General features: G+C 38.5%; 1 long non-coding RNA gene across 1 annotated transcript in view; it reads left to right on the forward strand.

Annotated features, from left to right (window-relative positions):
* Positions 1-5,571: 5,571 nt before the first annotated feature.
* LOC138358792 (uncharacterized) overlaps positions 5,572-20,027 on the forward strand; it is an 81,134-nt gene continuing 66,678 nt past the window's right edge. Inside the window, exon 1 of the long non-coding RNA XR_011225562.1 lies at positions 5,572-5,792. This is a non-coding gene — a long non-coding RNA (uncharacterized lncRNA). The remainder of the gene's footprint in view (positions 5,793-20,027) is intronic.

Here is a 20,027-nt window from a genome sequence, read left to right on the forward strand (position 1 = left end):
GAATTTTTCATCATACAGTTTATAATTTATAATAACCTGTGTTAGCCTCTTAATACTGCCATTTTCTTTAATAAATGAGTATTACATCTAAATATTTTGTAAACTGAGTCAATTAATAATTTTGTACAAATGCATACACCTTTACATTAGTCATTACATTCTTAAATTTCAATATAAATTTCAGTTAATATTACTATCGTTAACATTGTTATTAGTATTGTTATTATTACTATAGTTTCTATTACTAGTCCTAACTGCAATTAATGCCATTACTATGCGGCTAGGCCTACTACCTATGTCAGTACTTGGTTTACTACTTACGCCATTATTAAGCACAATACTTATGTCACTATTAACCTTACTACTTAAATCATTACTAGGCCTATCAGTGTTACTATTACTGCTGGTGGTACTGTTAGTAGTACTAGTGTCATTATTGCTTCACAGGGATTTATCAATATATATCACCTCTAAGATCGTAACGGTCAGGCAAACCAGGAATGTATTGATATGTATGTCGATACCAATAACACCTATGTTTCTGATTAGTATTTGCAAAAGAAAAAAATAGTTTTTTTTCTCCACTCACGTTGTCATCAGGGTCGTAGCCTCATTGTGAGGCTCGTGTGGACGCGGAGATTTCTAGAAATTCGTATTATATTTAGTCTATAAGTTTCACATTTCAAATTCTGTCATTGATTTATAACCTTGCCAATATACCTATTACACCTCTAATTGTCGGCGATATGTTATTACATTTGTCATAAGAAAAAGCTTCAGAATCTCCTCTATCTCGCTATAAAAATCAGACTTCTTTAAATTAAGCTGTCTGTTGTCTCCTATCATTTATTGTGTCAATGAATATCGATAGAAATGTAACAATGGCTGAGAAAATTTATGGAGCAGGACGGGCATCGAACCAGTATCCTGGGTATCACCAGACGCGTGCCTTAACCCTTGGTTCATATGCTAAATAAAGTTTACTCAACATGGGATCCGTCCGGATTCACTAGGATTCCAGGATGTGTAACCTTGAGCACATCTTGGTCCACGCCTTAAGCTATACACCTAAGGTTACCAGAGACGTTCGTGATCTTCATCATGCTCCATAGATTGTCTCATACTTAACCTGAGATGTCATTGTGTATGTAACAATTACTATTGTCTGAACTATGTTCTTCATATATGGCACATCACTGTATGACTGGCCCTGACATTTTTATGGGTGAATAACTAATATGATTACTTGTTATGGTGTCCTGTGAATGAGTATGGTACCCGTAGAGACATAGATTTAATAGTATGGTGACTGTAGGTCCATGAATACTGTCTTGTCAGCGTGAGTCATGAGAAGATAATCCTGACTAATTAGTCTTTTGGCCTGTGGGTTGTTGGTGTCATGGTAACTATGTTGTAGAGTCAACTCATTCATTCAGCCTCATTACTGTGGCTCATTTGGGTAACAAGTTTTTGAACAATATATTGGTTGTTCTGGGCCTTTCACCACAAGACCATTACTTCTCATGACCTTGCGTCCACAATTCCAGTGACTCACGTTTGAAACAAACTTATGCCTCAGCTTTGAGCAGCTTCCACATACATCCGCCTGGAAAGTTTGCCCCAAAAAGAGGCACCTAAGTTCCACTCAGATCAAAGGTTATGTGAGGACAGGCAAGCCGTTATCAAAGGATTCCATGAGGTGGAGCCAGCAGCTGCATAATCCATACTCTCTCACTCTAGCTCCATCAAGTGGAGGCAGCAGTAGCACCATCACTTACTCAACATGGTACACCCCCCCCCTACCACCGCTCCATTAGGTGGTAGGGAGGTACCACCGCAGCAGCTGGGGCATCTATACCCTCCCTGGCCCATCGTGGGGCTGGCAGGAGCTGGAGTATCCATACCTCCTCCGCGCTCTAGCATGGGCTCCCTGCCGGAATCTCTTTGACAGTCACAAGTGGACGTGAAGGAAATTAGCTTCCTTTTTAAACGTCCGGGATTTGCTGTTGTAGTGCATCAAATCAAGTTTCCTGTTGCTTATCCACACTAATATCCTGCACACGCCACACTCACCCTGCACGCTGCATATGTACTCACATCCTGAGCGCTCCGCATTCACATCCTTCACTCTCCACACTCACCCTGCACACTATTCGCAGCCTCCATGCTATACCGTAGTCCTATGCATGGAGCACTCTTGACACCTCCTTCATCCTCGTCACATTGCCGCCCCCCCCCCTCCTGCACCACCAGCTCGCCCTCCAACCTAACCAGTAGGAACACAAACTGAATTATACGAGTGTATGTTAACGAGGTCAGCGCATGTATAAGCGCATAATACATTTTTAAGCTGAGAACTCAGCTTTTAGTTTCTCTCTTTTACAACCTCAGTACGAAAGTTTCAATGTAATTTGAGAAATTAACAGATGTGGAATTTCACTGTAATTTCTAATAATAATATTTAAGTTGGGATGATTTACTCACTAGCAGATGAAAGTTTAGAAGTTTTAAAAGCAGATGAAAAACATAAATTCTCGTAAATATTAGCAGGTGATGCACACCACAATGGTTATGCTTCAGTCACATATATTAATTTATATATGAGACACAGACACTCGTCTGAGTCTTCCTCCTGACATCTGTGCTCTGGTGAGGGGGGGGGGGAGGGGGTAGATATAGCCTAAGCTACTCTATCCCTTTGAGATGTATTTTTTCTTGTCTCAATAAACATACTTGAACTTGGACTTGGTGAGGGGGGGATCGTTCTGCTCGTATAACTGCAAGACCCAGGGTCGTTAGGACGAGCAATCAGACAATATTTAAACATTTATATTCTTATGTTGTCTTTTAACTTGCGAACATGAACTGACAGTTTTCCAGACCCACAACCTTGTGCTAGTTGCTTTTAAAACTTCAGGGAGGTCTCTGGTCACTCTCCTACCTGCCAATATTGATCGTGCAACAGGTGTACGTTATAAACCATTGGGCTTCTAATCTTCATACCAAGTTTACCAATGTATAGATATTTTAGATAAATACAAGTTACAGGTAATATTTGATATCTCTCCTGAGCAGTTTATATATTTTTTTAGGGCACCATATTTTTGTTTAACTCCATGCGGTGCAGAGATAAGCAGTCTACACTGCATTCAGTTATCCAACAGAATTATTAATGAGATGCTTATTAATCGACATCGTTATCAACCCTTCGTTCGCTTTAAAATATTCATCCATAGGAATTGTGTTTCAGTTTAGGTGCATTTCGCTCTGACCCAGTTCACAACTTTCATGCTAAAGCTGCCTCTACCGCAGAAGTAACTATCTTCCTAATGTGTTACAATAGCAGCAGCGTACTGTACATGTACATAACCCAGAAAGCCACTGGATGGGTGTAGAGTACATGATAAATGATCTGAAAGTCTGTACTTTACATGTTGTACAAATTTAGTACTCCCATAGCTTTCTGCAACATTATTGTTTCAATTATACATTTTGTGTCTACTTTAAAACATTTTAGTGTTTAGTTTAATATATCTAAAAAGATTCCTTGTATCCCAGATACTAATTACTATGGGCAAATCTACAATAATATTCTTTGAAACCTAAACACTAAAGTATATCCAATAATTTACATTGCCATATTCACCCCTATGCTGTACATCAACACTGTTTACAATTAAGGTTCTGACAATGGATATTCAACATTTTTCAGTAATTTCAGTTGAAGGCAAATTAAGCCTTTTCTCTTAATGGGTTTAAAATTGTATTATTTAAACCAAACATCTCTTTTAAAATATTCTTTCTGGTACTCCAGCTCAATCTTGACCCACTTAGAGCTTTGTGGGACCAAATATAGGCTATAAGGTGTTTCATCAACAAATTCAGTTTCCTTAAACAGTAGTCTAATTGGATTTATATTACAGTGCATAACTTTATTGAATTAGTAATCAAATTAAGAGTCATCGTTAAACAGCCTTCACCTACGTAATACATATAAGCAATGAAAAGAGTTAGAATATTTTGTAGACATATATAATCGACCTATATGTGGTTCATGTAAAACCGTTTATGATAGATATTAAACCCAGATTAAAAGAGAAGTCAGAAAAACTTACCAGTGATGTGATCTGTCCTTGTATAGTCGACTTTAACTTTCCATTTACAGCATTAATAGGCATCAAAAGTATTTTTCAACGGAAATAAATTCAGTTTACAAGATAACTTGCATATATTTTTGGGGAGAGGAGCCACAAAAATCTGCGCTATGTATTAATTAATAATATATATATATATATATATATATATATATATATATATATATATATATATATATATATATATATATATATATATATATATATATATATATATATATATATATATATATGTAACTGAAAACTCCACACCCCAGAGGGATTCGAACCCAGACAGCCAGGAGCTCAATGCACCACGGCTCCTGGCTGTCTGGGTTCGAATCCCTCTGGGGTGTGTAGTTTTATAATTATTATATAATTCTAATAGAATTATTATGTATAATTATAATATTTAATTTATATATGAGAACAAACCAATTTTAATACACAGTATGTTAAAATTGATGAATGCGTCTGCGGAGGTCGGCCGCTGCTTTAAACAGCCTAGTGTGAGGACGGGTTGTCCTATCTCCTAATGCCCCTGTCCACCTAGCAGCAAATAGATAACCAGGAGTTATTCAACACGTGTTGTGGGGTTGCATCCTGAGGAGGGTCAGTAATTCGACCCTAGGAGGATGAGACCTCGATATAAGCCTAACATGTACTATATATATAACCTGGCTGCTTGTCCCTCGACACAGTAAATTATAATTATATTATTATTATACAGTTCAGTTTGGGACAAGAGTGGATTTTACGGTTGTTGTTGTTAAAGATTCGCTACCTGGAACAAAGTTCCAAGTAGCACGGGCTATGGTGAGCCCGTAGTGCCTTATATGGGATTTTACGGGAGGATTTTCATCGCTGAAGGCAAATACAATATTATTTAATCTAAGTATCCGCCGATCTGTTCATCTTACTTAAATTTGTTGTAAATAATATTATTGCCGTTTATTTAATATGAGTCACAATACGCGGGAAATAAATCAACCGCGAAATTATCAGCCAACACAACCCAACAGCCGCTGAGGAGAGTGGCTTACCAATTCTACTCATTTATGCTACCATTAGATATTTGTATATCATTAGGAAATTGAGGCATTATATTTATATACAAATGTAGTTAATTTTGGTAAGTAACTGTCCGGAAAGAAGGTTTATCATGATTTGTATTTGAAATTTAACCATAGTTTCTCGCTTGTTAATTGCAATTGTGCCACATCTCAAAACACAATCGACCACCAACTAAAATGGACTTAAAATATAACCTCTTCACCTCCATATCAAGATAAATTAAAACTAGTAAATAACAAGTGCCAAGCATAGAGGAAAATTCAACGTTCATTTCAACGAGAAAATATTAAATGTTGATCAACTTGGCATTTCGAAAGCGACGACGCGCGAGCGGGAAAGAGGTCCGTCCTCACCAGCTGTTTACTTTACCATGTGTGTCGGAGGCTCTTCAAACCATACGCGTTTTCATAGGTTTATAAGTGACTCTCTTCGCCCATGATCAGAATACATGTACAAGGAGTTCGTGTCGAGGCTGAATGCCAGACAACAGGTGAAGAGTTACGTTGTCATAAGAAAATAGAAGTGGATATGGACGGCCGGACGCCATCAACGTGGCTGGCCCGGAAAGCCGTTAAAATATACCAGGTGAGTGTCTCTAATGCATCTATATTATACTCCAGGGAAGTAGAAGTACATGACGTATATGAGGTTAAGTCTGAGATGGATACCTCTATAATTAATTAATCTGAGATGTGTTTATTGCGAAGAGTAATTGAGTGATAAAAATGAAGGGCTTCGACTAAATTAATCATTTGGCTATTCCCAACCATTCATATATTAGGTTATTAGAAGGGGTTCCCGGCGGTGCCCAGGTCTGTCTGTCTGTCTGACTCCGTCTCCGTTTCCGTCCATCTCTCTGTCTGTCTCTCTTTCTCTTCCCATTTCTCTCCACTCCCTTTTCTTTCATTTTCTTTCTTTCTCGTTCTCTCGCTTTGTCTTTCTCGCTTTCATTTTTTTTATTTATCGCGTTCTCTTCTATTTTATGTTTCTATTCCAATTCCTTTTTCTCTTCCTGTGCCTCCCTCGTTATGTTCTTTCTTTCTCCTCTTCCATCTTCCTGTCCGTCCCACTATACTTTACTTATTTCTTTTTCATTCCCTCAGTCTCTCATTATTTCTCCTTCCCTCCTTTTATTATTTTTCCTTCTCTTTTTCCTCTTTCTATCCCTCTTAGAAAATACACATAAATTAATTTGAACCATTATAAATTGACCACTTAAATCGGACCTTATCACAGACGCATTTTGTAATCTAAATTAGATTTTTCTTGATTGTGAAAATAACAGAACGATCCGAAAATTTGACACGAGAAAGCTGCATTGAATAGCAATTCCACGTTGTTTGTTTGTTTGTTGAGATTAAGCTTTGTTTAGTTAGGTAATGTTTGATGATGTTTGCACGAAGTAGGCTTGGAAACCGGAGGCCTGAAAGGCCAGCCCATCCTTTTGTTTTTGGTAGTACTTATGGGGAAGTTGAGGACCATAGAACATATACCAACGTTTAGCAGAATTAGAAAGTAGATTTCGTACATATTGAATTTTGACAGATTGGAAAATATTTTCTATTTATGTTGCAAAGACAAACTAAACTAACCAAACCTAACCTAACCTAACCTAACCTACCTAGGCCTAATACACAATATCTGAGGCCTAATATAATACATTTGTGTTCTATACTAGGCCTAGGAATATTTAAGTTAATATTTTAGCTCCATGTTTTCAGACTGTAAAGTGTACAATTGTACTAAATTCTACTAATTCCTTATTACGTCAATCTTTGTACTATGGTGCACACAGTTACAAAAACTTCTTTCTAAACAGGAGGATGGGTTGCAAAGGCGGGACCAAAGAGCTATAGTTATACCACACTATGCATAAAGCCAAGCATGATGAGTTCCATCAGTTCAGAGCTTTTTTGCTCTGTCGTCCCACACAAGATGAGGTACAAATAGTATACACTTGGAGAGGTGTACTCTGCATCTCGTTCTATATACACAGAGAGTTTACTTTGGTCAGTAAGGAAGTGTGTGGTGTCATTATCCCTACTTAGGCCTTAAACCCAACACCACCACCAGGACGGAGGAACCTCAAACCTTTGGATATGCGTCAATGCTTGCATCTTAAGTTAGAGAATTAAAGTATGAAAATAAGTTGATAAAGCTAGACTTCACCAAACTTTTGGAGAGATGTAATAGAAGAGACATGATACCGGCAATCCATCCTCCTGTTTAGATAGCACTTTATGTAACTATGTGCACCATAGTACAAACTGGCGTACTAAGCAATTAGATCGTACAACTTTGTACTATTCACTTCATAAGTCCGAAAAATGAAACTAAAAAACAAATATTCCTAGGCCTAGTATAGCACACAAATGTACTATATTAGGGCTCAAATAGTTTGTATTAGGCCTAGGAAGATTAGGCTTGCTTAGTTTGTCATTGCAACATAAGTAGAAAATCGTTTCCGGTTTGTCTAAATTCAATAGTACCTATTTCTAATTTTGAATTACCTTGTACGTCAGTATATGTACAATGGTCCTCACCGTTCCTATAAGTCTTACCAAAACAAGAGTATGGGCTGGATACCGACATAGAGGAGTTTCAGAGGAATTTATTAGATCAAGAAAGGAGACATGTTTAGTATGAGACAAGGCAAAACGCTGAAATATGAATATAAACTTTAGGCGCAGGTGAGTAAGAGGGATATAGAAGCTAGTAGTATTGCCAGAAAAGATAGGATAAGTGAACAAATCCACAAGGGCCGTGACGAGGATTAGAACCTGCGTCAGAGAGCATCCCAGAAGCTACCTTAATCGACTGAGCTACGACATGGTCAAAAGGAGTTGAAACCGAAGTTCTACTGAGCTTACTGGATCCTGCAGCCTCTCCGAGGCACAAATCAGGGTTTTACACAACTCCCCCTTTGTGGATTTGTTCATTTGATGCAACACGCTATTGTCATTTATGTGTGTAGATAGGATAAGTGTTCCTCATCACCTCCTACCTCAGCGCAGACAAGAACTATTCACATTTTTAATTCATTCTCAAAGGAAGCAAAAAAAAAACATTAGACCTTGCGATAACTGACATTAATGGAATCCCCTGAGCATGAACTTCAACGATGAAACCGTTCCCACATGGTGTTCAAAACCAATATTGGAAAGTGGGGTTTGGAGGCCGTCAACCCGATGTAAGGTTAGCCATTTCATCTGCAGATGAAAGAGAGCGTGCGGATGTTCTTGTGGATTTGTGGGGTGTGTGTACTCGCCTAGATGTGCTTATAGGGTTCGAGTTCGAATCCTAGCCTCCTCATTCGAACAATCATAGTTTAATGCAATATCTTCAGTTTCAACTTTTTTTTTGTATATATTTACATTACTCAGTTAGTTCGACCACTTCTTCATGTAACCTATTCCTTTATGGACAACTAAAGCCAGGTTTTTCTTTAATTATATACTATACAAAAAATTCTTATGGAATGATCAAGTTTTCCATTATATTATATATAATTTTTTTTAATTGTAAAGTTAAAACTAGCGTAGAAATATATTAACTTATCCTTAACCTATCTAAGTCAGTAATTAACGTTTTTAATATAATAGAAATATTAATTCAAACCAAATTAATTTTTTTTTGTTTACGTAAAGAAAATTACTTTCCAGTTAGGCAAATCGAGTCCTGCTTACTAGGCTAAGTAGTACGTTCTGGCTATTAGATACAACACACACACACACACACACATATATATATATATACATATATATATATATATATATATATATATATGTATATATATATATATATATATATATATATATATATATATATATATATGTATATATATATATATATATGTATATATATATATGTCGTACCTAGTAGCCAGAACTCACTTCTCAGCCTACTATGCAAGGCCCGATTTGCCTAATAAGCCAAGTTTTCATGAATTAATTATTTTTCGACTTCCTAACCTACCTAACCTAACCTAACCGAACTTTTTCGGCTACCTAACCCAACCTAACCTATAGAGATAGGTTAGGTTAGGTTAGGTAGGGTTGGTTATGTTCGGTCATATATCTACGTTAATTTTAACTTTCTTTGAAATATTGATAAATCCAACGACCTTGTTGAAAGGTGGTACGATGATATTGATTGCTAAGCGAGCCCACGTCAAGGTTCTTAATACTGAAATGGATGATAATGGTAATGTTTTATATGCTAGGATTTCCTTTTTTGACACAATAATTCCTGTACTTAATGTGTGTGCTCCCTCTGGCACCCGCAGGAAGAAAGAGAGGGAGGACTTGTTCTCTAACGAGTTATTATATTTTTTCAGAAATGATACGCGTAACGTTATTTTTGGTGGCGACTTTAATTGTGTCACTTCTATGAGAGATTGTAGCATTCAGTCGAACGCATGTGTATCTCCTGCTTTAATTACACTTTTGAAATGTATTGGTCTAAAGGATGCAAATAGCATTAACGGAGGTGTATATGAATACACATATGTTCGCCAGAATTATGGTTCTAGGCTTGACAGATTATATATGCACTCGTTCCATGATAAAATTAGTTCTTGCAGTACTGTTCCGGTCAGCTTTTCAGAGCACTGTATGGTTGTGGTGAAGCTTGTTATTGACGATCAGGTTAAAGTGGGGACAGGGTCATGGAAGCTCAATTGCAGTCTGTTGCAGAGTAGAGATGTAATTGATAATTTTCAAGTATTGTGGGAACATCTGGTTGGGCAAAAACGTAAGTTCAGATGTCTATTGGAGTGGTGGGACATGTGTAAAGTTGCATGCAAAAGTTTCTTCGTGAAAGTATCCAAACGAAAGGCTGCTGAAAAATATGGTCTGTTAAACTTATTCCAACAAAGACTAAAACAACTTTATGTAAAGGTCAATATGGGACTAGACAAGTATGAGGAAATTACCATTTTAAAAGACAGAATTAACAAATTGAGGGATGAAATATCTGAAGGAGTCAATGTTCGCCTCCAGATTAATGATAGGATGTATGGTGAAAAACTCTCTCCTTATTTGTTACGTAAAGTCAAGAATAACAAGGGTACAGCACTTGTAACTAGTATTAAAGCAGGTGATGGGACGGATATGACAAATACGGATGGGATTGTATATTATGTTCGGGGTGAATTAGAGAAATTGTACAAAAAAGTGAACGTGGACCAAGGTATGCAGGAGTATTTCCTTGGAAAATGTACACGGGTTTTAACCCAGGATGACAACACGTCATTATTGGCGGATGTAGATAAGCAGGAAGTGTGGAGTGTTGTCAAGAGTTTAAAGAAGGGTAAATCACCTGGCTGTGATGGGTTCCCGGCGGAATTTTATTTCTATCTATGGGATGTCATTGGTAAAGACTTTGTACAAGTGGTGCAGTATAGCATACAGCATAGGAAGCTTAGCATGTCACAATCTCATGGGATTATTAAGATGATACCTAAGACGGGTGATTTGCATATTCTAACGAACTGGAGGCCACTTTCCCTACTAAACCAGGATTATAAAATAATATCGAAACTGTTGGCAAATAGACTTAGGATTGCAATGGATAAACTTATATCAAAGGAACAGTTTTGTGGTGTGCCTGGAAGATCTATAATCAATTGTAATAATGTAATTAGGGATGTTGTGTATTATGTGTCTGAGAATAATGTTCCTTCCTCCATGATAAACCTCGACTGGTCGAAAGCCTTTGACCGTGTTGATGTTCAGTTTGTATTAGCAATATTGGATAGAGTAGGAGTGGCACGAGAATTTATTGATTGGATCCGTATGCTTTATAAAGAGTGTCGGAGCAGCGTCTGTATCAATGGAGTCTTAAGTAAACCTTTTTCAGTTGAACGATCTGTACGTCAGGGATGTCCCCTTTCAATGATTTTGTATGTTATATTTCAAGAACCACTGTACTTGGCAATAACAAGCAATGACTTTATTGTTCCACCTCGTCTTCCTAATGCAATGACACTTCCTGTTGTTGGTTATGCAGACGATACAACTATTTTTGTGTCGACAGAAGACTCGGTGGTGAATGTTCAGAATGAGTTAGACAACTTTGAACGAGCGACAGGTGCTGTTATTAACAAGAACAAAACGTGTATGATGGGTCTTGGCAGTTGGTGTAATAAGGTTAACTGGACAGGTTCATGGTTCAAGGTTGTGGAGTCTATTAAAGCTCTTGGGATTTGCTGGTGTAAAACATATGAAACAACATTGGTTACGAATTGGCAAGTACTATGTGGGAATATAATAGTTGCAACGAATATGTTGTCAAATAGGAAATTGACCCTGTTTCAGAAGGCTGTAATAATCAATTGCAAAATTTTGTCTAAAGTGTGGTATTTGTCTCACAGCTTTCCCATAGACAAGAAAAGTGCTATAGAGATTGACAAAACTATTTTTAGATATGTATGGTATGGTAGATACCAACCAATTAAACGAACTACCCTATGTAAAGGTAAGAAAAACGGTGGAATAGGAATACTGAATGTGTACCATAAGTCATTGGCAATTTTATGTGTTACTTTTAGAAAGGAGATAATGCAGAGGGATAGTGTAAATGCACTAGGACATTACTATTGTAAATTACGTGTTAGCTACTTGATACATATGCCAGAGTATACTGACCTTGCTTTTATTTCACCGCACTTTTATTCATGTGCAATTGATGTTCTCAGGCGGATTTGTAATATTGAAGGTTTTTTAATGATGAACAGTAAACACGTGTATGATGTTATACTACCAAATGTAGTTCCTAGAGTAGAGGAGGCATATCCACTCTTTAGCTGGCAAGTAATATGGGCAAACCTTCATGTTAAATTTATTGCCCCAAAACAACGTGAGCTATTGTATCGCTATATTCATGAGACCCTCCCTACTAATGATAGGTTGTTGATGTTGGGCATTAAAGACGACAATAGGTGTGACCAATGTACTGAAATTGAGAATAATATGCATATATTTTATTTCTGTAAGCAGAAAGTTGTTCTTGTAAACTGGATTAGAGACACTCTTAAAGATTTATGTGGACCAAGTATTAGAGTGGAGTTAATGAGGTTTTTAATGTTTCATATTGACATAAAATGCAAGAAAATTAGGAATACAATAATTATGTTACTTTCTGATTACATTTTTTGTGTGTGGATAGGCAGGCAGGAAGGTTACTCAGTAGACAAAATATTGAAGTTCTTGCGAGGCAGGATCAGATATAACATTTGGGGTTTAAGGCTCATGCTCGGTGATGATATAGAAAATTGGTTTACTGAGAATTATATAAAATATATATAAATGTAATATTTTCCCCTGTATTTTAATGTAAGTTTATTCTTCAATTTTTGTAACTCGTTTATAGGGGTTTTCTACAAGATGTTGTTCTGTACTACTGAAACACTTGTTCACTAAGAATTGTAATGTATAATTGCCTTGTAACACTTATGTATATGTAACTTATATTGTATTTTTTTAAATAAAGATAAAAAAAAAAAAAATTTTTAACTCCAATAAAAAAATATTGACCTCATAAATAATGAAATGGGTAGCTTTATCATTTCATAAGAAAAAAATTAGAGAAAATATATTAATCCAGGAAAACTTGGCTTATTAGGCAAATCGGGCTATGCATAGTAGGCTGAGAAGTGTGTTCTGGCTACTAGGTACGACATATATATATAAATATATATATATATATACCCCTTATGCCCCTATTCACCTATATATATAAAACCCTAACATGATAATATTAAGTAATCTTTTGGTAATTTATTAACTAATTTGGCTGTAAGTGCCATATTTATTAGTCTTATTCTACTAAGCTAAGCTTAGATGCTAATGTTGATGTGACAACAACTGTAGCAGATTATATAAATTTGTTATATCCTTTACAATTATGTTTACAGTATTAATTGTAATTTCCAATTATATACTGTAGTTTTAATTTCGAGTATACAGTATTAATTTCCACTATGCAAGTTAGCGTATGTTTTATTAATTGTGGAAAGTTTAATTATGTAGTTAACAGAAATGTTTGTCAAATGAGCTAGTTGCTAAGCGACAACCTCTCATTGTCAAGCGATTACCTCCCCCCCCCCCTTGTTGCTAGGAGACGGCTGCAGGCAGTGTAGCCATGTGGCCGGTGGTGCTGCATCATGCCAGCCCATCCTCCTGTTTTGGTGTTACTTATGGTAACGATGAAGACCATAGTCTATATTCCGACGTACAACGCAATTAGAAAGTAGAAATCGGCACTATTGAGTTGGACAAGCTGGAAAACTGTTTTCTACTTATAGTTGCAAAGATAAACTATAACTAGCCTAACCTAACCTTCCTAGTCCTAATACACGATATTTGAGGCCTAATATAGTACATATGTGTGCTATACTAGGCCTAGGAATATTTAAGTTTGTTTTTTAGCTTCATTGTTTTCCGACTATAAAGTGAATAGTACAAAGTTCTACTATCTAATGGCTAAGAACGGCAATCTTTGTACTATGGTGCGCATAGTTTACAAAAACTACTATCCGAACAGGCTAATGGGTTGATCATGCCCATGCATTAATCATTATTCATCTGCTTTATCTGAAATAACTCTGGTATGATACATTATTTATTAATGACGATATGGGAAATGTATCTAAATCGATTTTAGTCTCTTAATTATTACGGTGGACTGTAAAAGTATTTGTTGGTGATTATTGATGAATGGTGGGTAGCTGGCGACACATTGTGTGGTGGTGGTGTATGGTAAGAGTTGACTGACTATGGCTGGGTGGTCAAGCTAGACCAATCATTATTAAAAAGACCAGCACTTAGCCTGATAAGCCAGCGTGACTATTCCAGTGAAAATGTTTATACTGGAACATAGGTATATATTAGTTTATTCACCAAGATGAGTTTTTTAAACATTTACATTTTTGGGAAGAAGCTTTTCTGGTGTCTGAAAATCCATGTATTGTAAGAGGAGATGGAGTGATGTAACAGGAGATGGAGTGATGAGACCTTGCAGCTTGGATATTAGTGAAGTGAAGAGATTAGTGAAGAGAAGAGAAATTAGTGAAGAGAGGCTTCTTTTTCATCAACTGTCGTTGGTTATTTATATGTTGATAATACATTATCTCCATAGCGTTTCTTATGTGCTGATTTTACTTTGAGGAATTGATTCAATTTGATGTTATGCCGTATTATTAGTGGGATATTACTAGTAGTAGTTTATAATAATGTCTGGGAAGAATTTTGAATTATGGGAAATTTTTTTAGTGATCGCGAATTATGGCGAGTTCATATAAAAATGTAAAGTGTCTTTTTGCATTTGTGTAACTTAACTGCCGGAGCTTTCCTATAAATATTAATTAAGATTCTAATATAAATTTCTTAAATATCTTGCTTCCTTAATGCGTTTAAAACAAATGCTTTACGTACACAACCAACAATCTTCACATGATCGATAAATTCCTGTCTAAAAGTTACTTGATAATTTTCACATACTTGAAGCAACTGGATAAGTTGTAAGCTATAACACATTTATTACTTATAAATCTTCCTTTTTAATCACATCTGATTATGACCACATCTTTGTGAAGATCTATATACAGATTTTGTTGTTGTTAGTAACAGTTTATGGGTGGTGGAAAGTTGCGTTGAACGAATGACTGAAGACAGGTCAGGACGCGAGAATGTGAAGACAGGTCAGGAAGCGGTATGAGTGTGAAGTAAATTACACATGAGAATAATATATAAGACATGTGTTTATCCGTATATCTTCTAATATGTCTTACGCTGCATATTATTTTTGTACACGATAAAACGTCATTCTTATTGACCATTATCTCGGCTCGTAATTTTTGGTGCCTTGCCAGCTGCTGTCGCTTCTGCAATGTTATGAACTGCAACTCTGTTCCTTACTTTCGACATGATATTGCATTTTATATATAACAGTGTCCACCACATGTAGGAAACTTGTTTACCAGAATGTAGGTAAGTTATACACCAGATATAGGATAAGTTTCCGTTGTGTGTGTTTTGTTCAGCAACTGTTGGTAGCACGGGGCCTGACAGCTGAGTGGATAGCGCTCGGGATTCGTAGTCCTAAGGTTCCGGGTTAGATCCCCGGTGGAGGCGGAAGCAAATGGGCAGAGTTTCTTTCACCCTTATGCTCCTATTCACCTAAGTAGATAACCTGAAGAGTTATGGTAGATATTATGGGCAGTTATGGTAGATAGTATGGACCAGTCAACGTAGATAGCCTGTGTAGCTGTCGATGTACACTAACTCTACTATTTTAGAAGTAAAATAGGAAACTTTAGATTATTTATGCATGTATATTAATGAATGTATTAGATTGTAGATAATTTTTGCCAATTTAATGATGATTACAGAAGTTTTCAGGCTAAGTTTATACTTAATAATACACTTATATCAATTTATAACATAATTAGACACATAAATTTAAGAGCTGAACTTTACTAATACAGCACATTTGTACAGGTGTAATAGACGAGAATGCTAGAATCATTGTTGTCAGTGAAGGCTGGACAAACGGTTGGCCGTCCGTCTGTCTGTCTTTCTTTCAAACGTTTGTCTGTCCACTTGTATATAAATCTAATTCACAAAACATTGACACACTCAAGTCATAAGTGTCGAGCGTCTGAGTGCTGGAGTAATGTGCGATACAAGAAACTGCTCTGAGACTGAGGGATCCGTCAGTAGGTGCGTCGCCTTGAGCAGACTAGCAAGAAAGATCTTGAGATAAAGCGAGATGTGAGCAGGATGCGACAGGCGAGAGGGAAGATGTGAAGTCTCTGAACTAAGAGTGTAAGTCGTAATGACGTCAAATCAACAGGTAAAATAAAAAGGTAAGAGGCTCATCCCTGGAACTTACGCCTACCATAACCAGAGACGTGAAGAAACACCTACAAGTTACCACTTAATTGACGCAAACGACATGCGATAAAATGGCTTCAAACTTGCTCTCGAACTTCATTTTACTCCATTGTAATTAAGAATAGACAGCTCCTCTCATTTCGACAGAGAGAGGAGCGAGAGAGAGCTCGGCAGATTCTCCTTCAAGGGAGTCAAAAGGGCCGATCCCGACCACCCTATTAGAACCATATAATCACCCATCACTACGCAAAGAAGAGAGGCTAGCCCCAAATATCTGGCTTCTGACCTTGGACAGACAAACAATTATATAATATGATGTGAACAAGTCTGGGGTGTGCAGTTTTCAGTTGAATATATATAATATAAAATGTCACGTGGTGGAGAAAAAATGGATTACAATAATGGATAAAACGGGAAGCCAGATGTGGAAATCTGCTTCAGCGGAGTGATTCCCTAGATTCTGTTGGGCACATTTTACAGGCTTAAAGGCATCTGTGAACGTTGCAATATAACTCCCATCAGCCCAGTGTGAAGGCTGATCAAAAGACGGGCCTGTACGCACCTTATCCCTCTACCTGTCGCTCTGGAGGGCATCGAACTTTTCCACAAAGAGGGCTCCTGCAGGAACTGACCTGCCAGGGCACAGGCGCTTGCCGAAAAACACATTTGTTGTCCCCATTAGTCTTCATGTGGACTAATGTCAGCTCTAACGACCTTCAGCATAGTGGATACGGGAGAGAAAGTGATGATTAGCTCGGTTAACGCAGTGGGGGGAAAGTAGGAATGGAAGAATGGAATCTTCACTGATGAGTAAGGCATGGGGCAAGAAAGGGAAGGAATAAGAATCTAAAGGTAAAAGTGAGAGAATAGGTTGAAATGAGAAATGTAATGTGAAAAGAAGATATGGAGAGAGAGAGTGTGTGTGTGTGTGTGTGTGTGTGTGTGTGTGTGTGTGTGTGTGTGTGTGTGTGTGTGTGGTGTGTGTGTGAGGGCCGGAGTGCGTGTGTGTGTGTGAGAGAGAGGGCCCGGGTGTGTGGTACAGGACTAGAGGGTGATGGAGGGTGCGATTAAGAAAGGAAGCGAGGTGTTGGGTTGAGAGAGATCGGATGGTAATCCCTGCTCATTGTCCCTCCATGTCGGGCCGTCATTACCAGCGTGATCAAGAGCATTTTTGAGCTCCTTGGTAATCGGAGATCAGCCTTCACTCACCCGCCTCACATTTCTTCGAAATAAGTCTTCATTTCAGAAATGGTTTGCCATCAGCTATTGCCGAGAATTTTCAAAGGTGATTTCCGCCGTTTGTGTTAAGCAGGACTGAGGATTAAAGTGGGCGTTATTATTGTAGTTTATTTGGAAATATATCTATGTTTAATTTGCTGGTGTTGTCGATGTTAGGATTACCGCTGTTGCTGCCCATGTTGATACAGTGTTTAATTAAGCTAGGCAAGTATTTACTTCCAAAACACTTTTGTAATATTTGACACATCAGCCAATCTTAGAAGATGGACACGGAAATTTTATACTGTATTATTATTTACTTACCAACATTTCTAAACACTAAAAGCAGATTAATTAATGTTTGTGAAATTTTACCTGAGGCTTCTGGCACTTCACTTGGGGTTATGTGGGGCAGTTATGGGTATTATTTGACTTTGAGAACGTACATATGTATGTACATGAACGCGCGCGTACGTATTAGCGTGTGTATGTATATGTGTGTTAAGACATGAAGATAAAGGTGACAAAGTTAATTTGAATAATACGAAGGTAATAATGGCTTTACAAGGGGGCGAGACATAGCGTGGCCAGGGGGCGGGACATAGCGTGGCCAGGGGGCGAGACATAGCGTGGCCAGGGGGCGGGGCATAGCGTAGCAGGGGGCGGGACATAGCGTGGCCAGGAGGGCGGGACATAGCGTGGCCAGGGGGCGGTACATAGCGTGGCCAGGGGGCGGGACATAGCGTGGCCAGGAGAGCGGGACATAGCGTGGCCAGGAGGGCGGGACATAGCGTGGCCAGGGGGCGGGACATAGCGTGGCCAGGGGGCGGGACATAGCGTGGCCAGGGGGCGGGACATAGCGTGGCCAGGAGGGCGGGACATAGCGTGGCCAGGAGGGCGGGACATAGCGTGGCCAGGGGGCGGGACATAGCGTGGCCAGGGGGCGGGACATAGCGTGGCCAGGAGGGCGGGACATAGCGTGGCCAGGAGGGCGGGACATAGCGTGGCCAGGGGGCGAGACATAGCGTAGCAGGGGGCGGGACATGGCATGTAATGTATAATAATAATAGAAGAGAGAAAAGTATACTTATATATAAACTGTGAAATATGAAGCAATTATTCAATGGGTGGATGATACAGGATATATTTCTAACTAGAACATTTGAGCGTTTGTATTGCTCCGATGTATTTTAGAACTGGAAATGTTTACAGAGGAAAACGCCTGTGTACATTAGTACACAGGCGTGTACTATAAACTGTAAACCCATATGTTTACATATGGGTTCTGTAGTGAAGTAGTGTCTACGTCCTCGACTCAATCAATGATCCCGGGTTCACTGCCCCGGGCGAGAGAAATGGGTTGGCACGTTTACTTTCATCTGATGCCTCTGTTCACCTAGTATTAAGAAGGTACCTGGGCGTTAGGCAACTGTTGTGGGTTGAGGCCAACGGAAGGACATACCTAGGCCCTAGTGGGAACCTCGATAAGCTTAAGTACAGGCTTCCTGTCCCCGCCATAGGGGAAAATAGGTAGTATGTGAAGACAAACGGTCTTGCTTCATGCAGGTCGGCGTTCAATCCCTGACCGTCCAAATGGTTCGGTACCATTCCTTCCCCCCGTCCCATCCCAAATCCTTATCCTGATCCGTTCCCAGTGCTATATAGTCGTAATGGTTTGGCGCTTTTCTCTGATAGTTCCCTTCACAATCTCAAATATTTCATCACATCTGATATATGGTAAGCCTAACCATCGTTAGAGATGTGCTTTAGAAATGTATTGTCAAGTCGAAACTGTCAGTAGTTAATCTTATTTGGTAATATTTCTTTATGATTGTTCCTGACTTTAAGATACTTGAAAGCAGCGAGAATATTGACCTTGGCTCTTGCCTAGGTCATCGACATCTCTCTGATGGCGAAGGTTTTCCTGAATGGATTGGATAAGTCATATCGAGTCGAGATTAGAGAGGAGTTGCAAAGCTCCCCTTGTCCAGGAGATGAAACGAGGCCATCCGAGAGAGTGGGGCTTACTCCAGAGGTGAACCAACTTGAGGTGAACCCATCCTCTAGCCAGGTACGGTACATTTTATAAGGTATCGTCCCATCCGTTAAAAATATGATGTATTTGTAAGTAGTTTTAAGCCCCGCAATATTGCGACTTTCTATGCATCAGCCTCAATGGGTTACATGGGTTCGTTTTGTACGTTTCTGGTTAAGCAAAAAGTTGCATTTGTTTACGGAATAGTAAGTGAAGAGCTTCGCCAATCATAAAATCATCTGAATAACTAATCACAAATCAAAGACTGCGATGTTTGCTTCTGAATTTGGGTAGAGTTTAAGCAACTATATTTTCAGTGTCACCATGATTGGATAATTAAGAGTAATTTTAAATTGTTCCTAACATGAACATCTTGTGTTTTAACTTGCAGGTTCTAGTGACACATCACCTGGAGGGTTGCAGGTTCTTGTGACACATAACCTGGAGGGTTGCAGGTTCTTGTGACACATAACCTGGAGGGTTGCAGGTTCTAGTGACACATAACCTGGAGGGTTGCAGGTTCACGTGACACATAACCTGGAGGGTTGCAGGTTCTAGTGACACATGACCTGGAGGGTTGCAGGTTCTAGTGACACATAACCTGGAGGGTTGCAGGTTCACGTGACACATAACCTGGAGGGTTGCAGGTTCTAGTGACACATAACCTGGAGG

Source organism: Procambarus clarkii, chromosome 86, assembly GCF_040958095.1.
Source record: "Procambarus clarkii isolate CNS0578487 chromosome 86, FALCON_Pclarkii_2.0, whole genome shotgun sequence".
Classification (NCBI taxonomy): domain Eukaryota; kingdom Metazoa; phylum Arthropoda; class Malacostraca; order Decapoda; family Cambaridae; genus Procambarus; species Procambarus clarkii.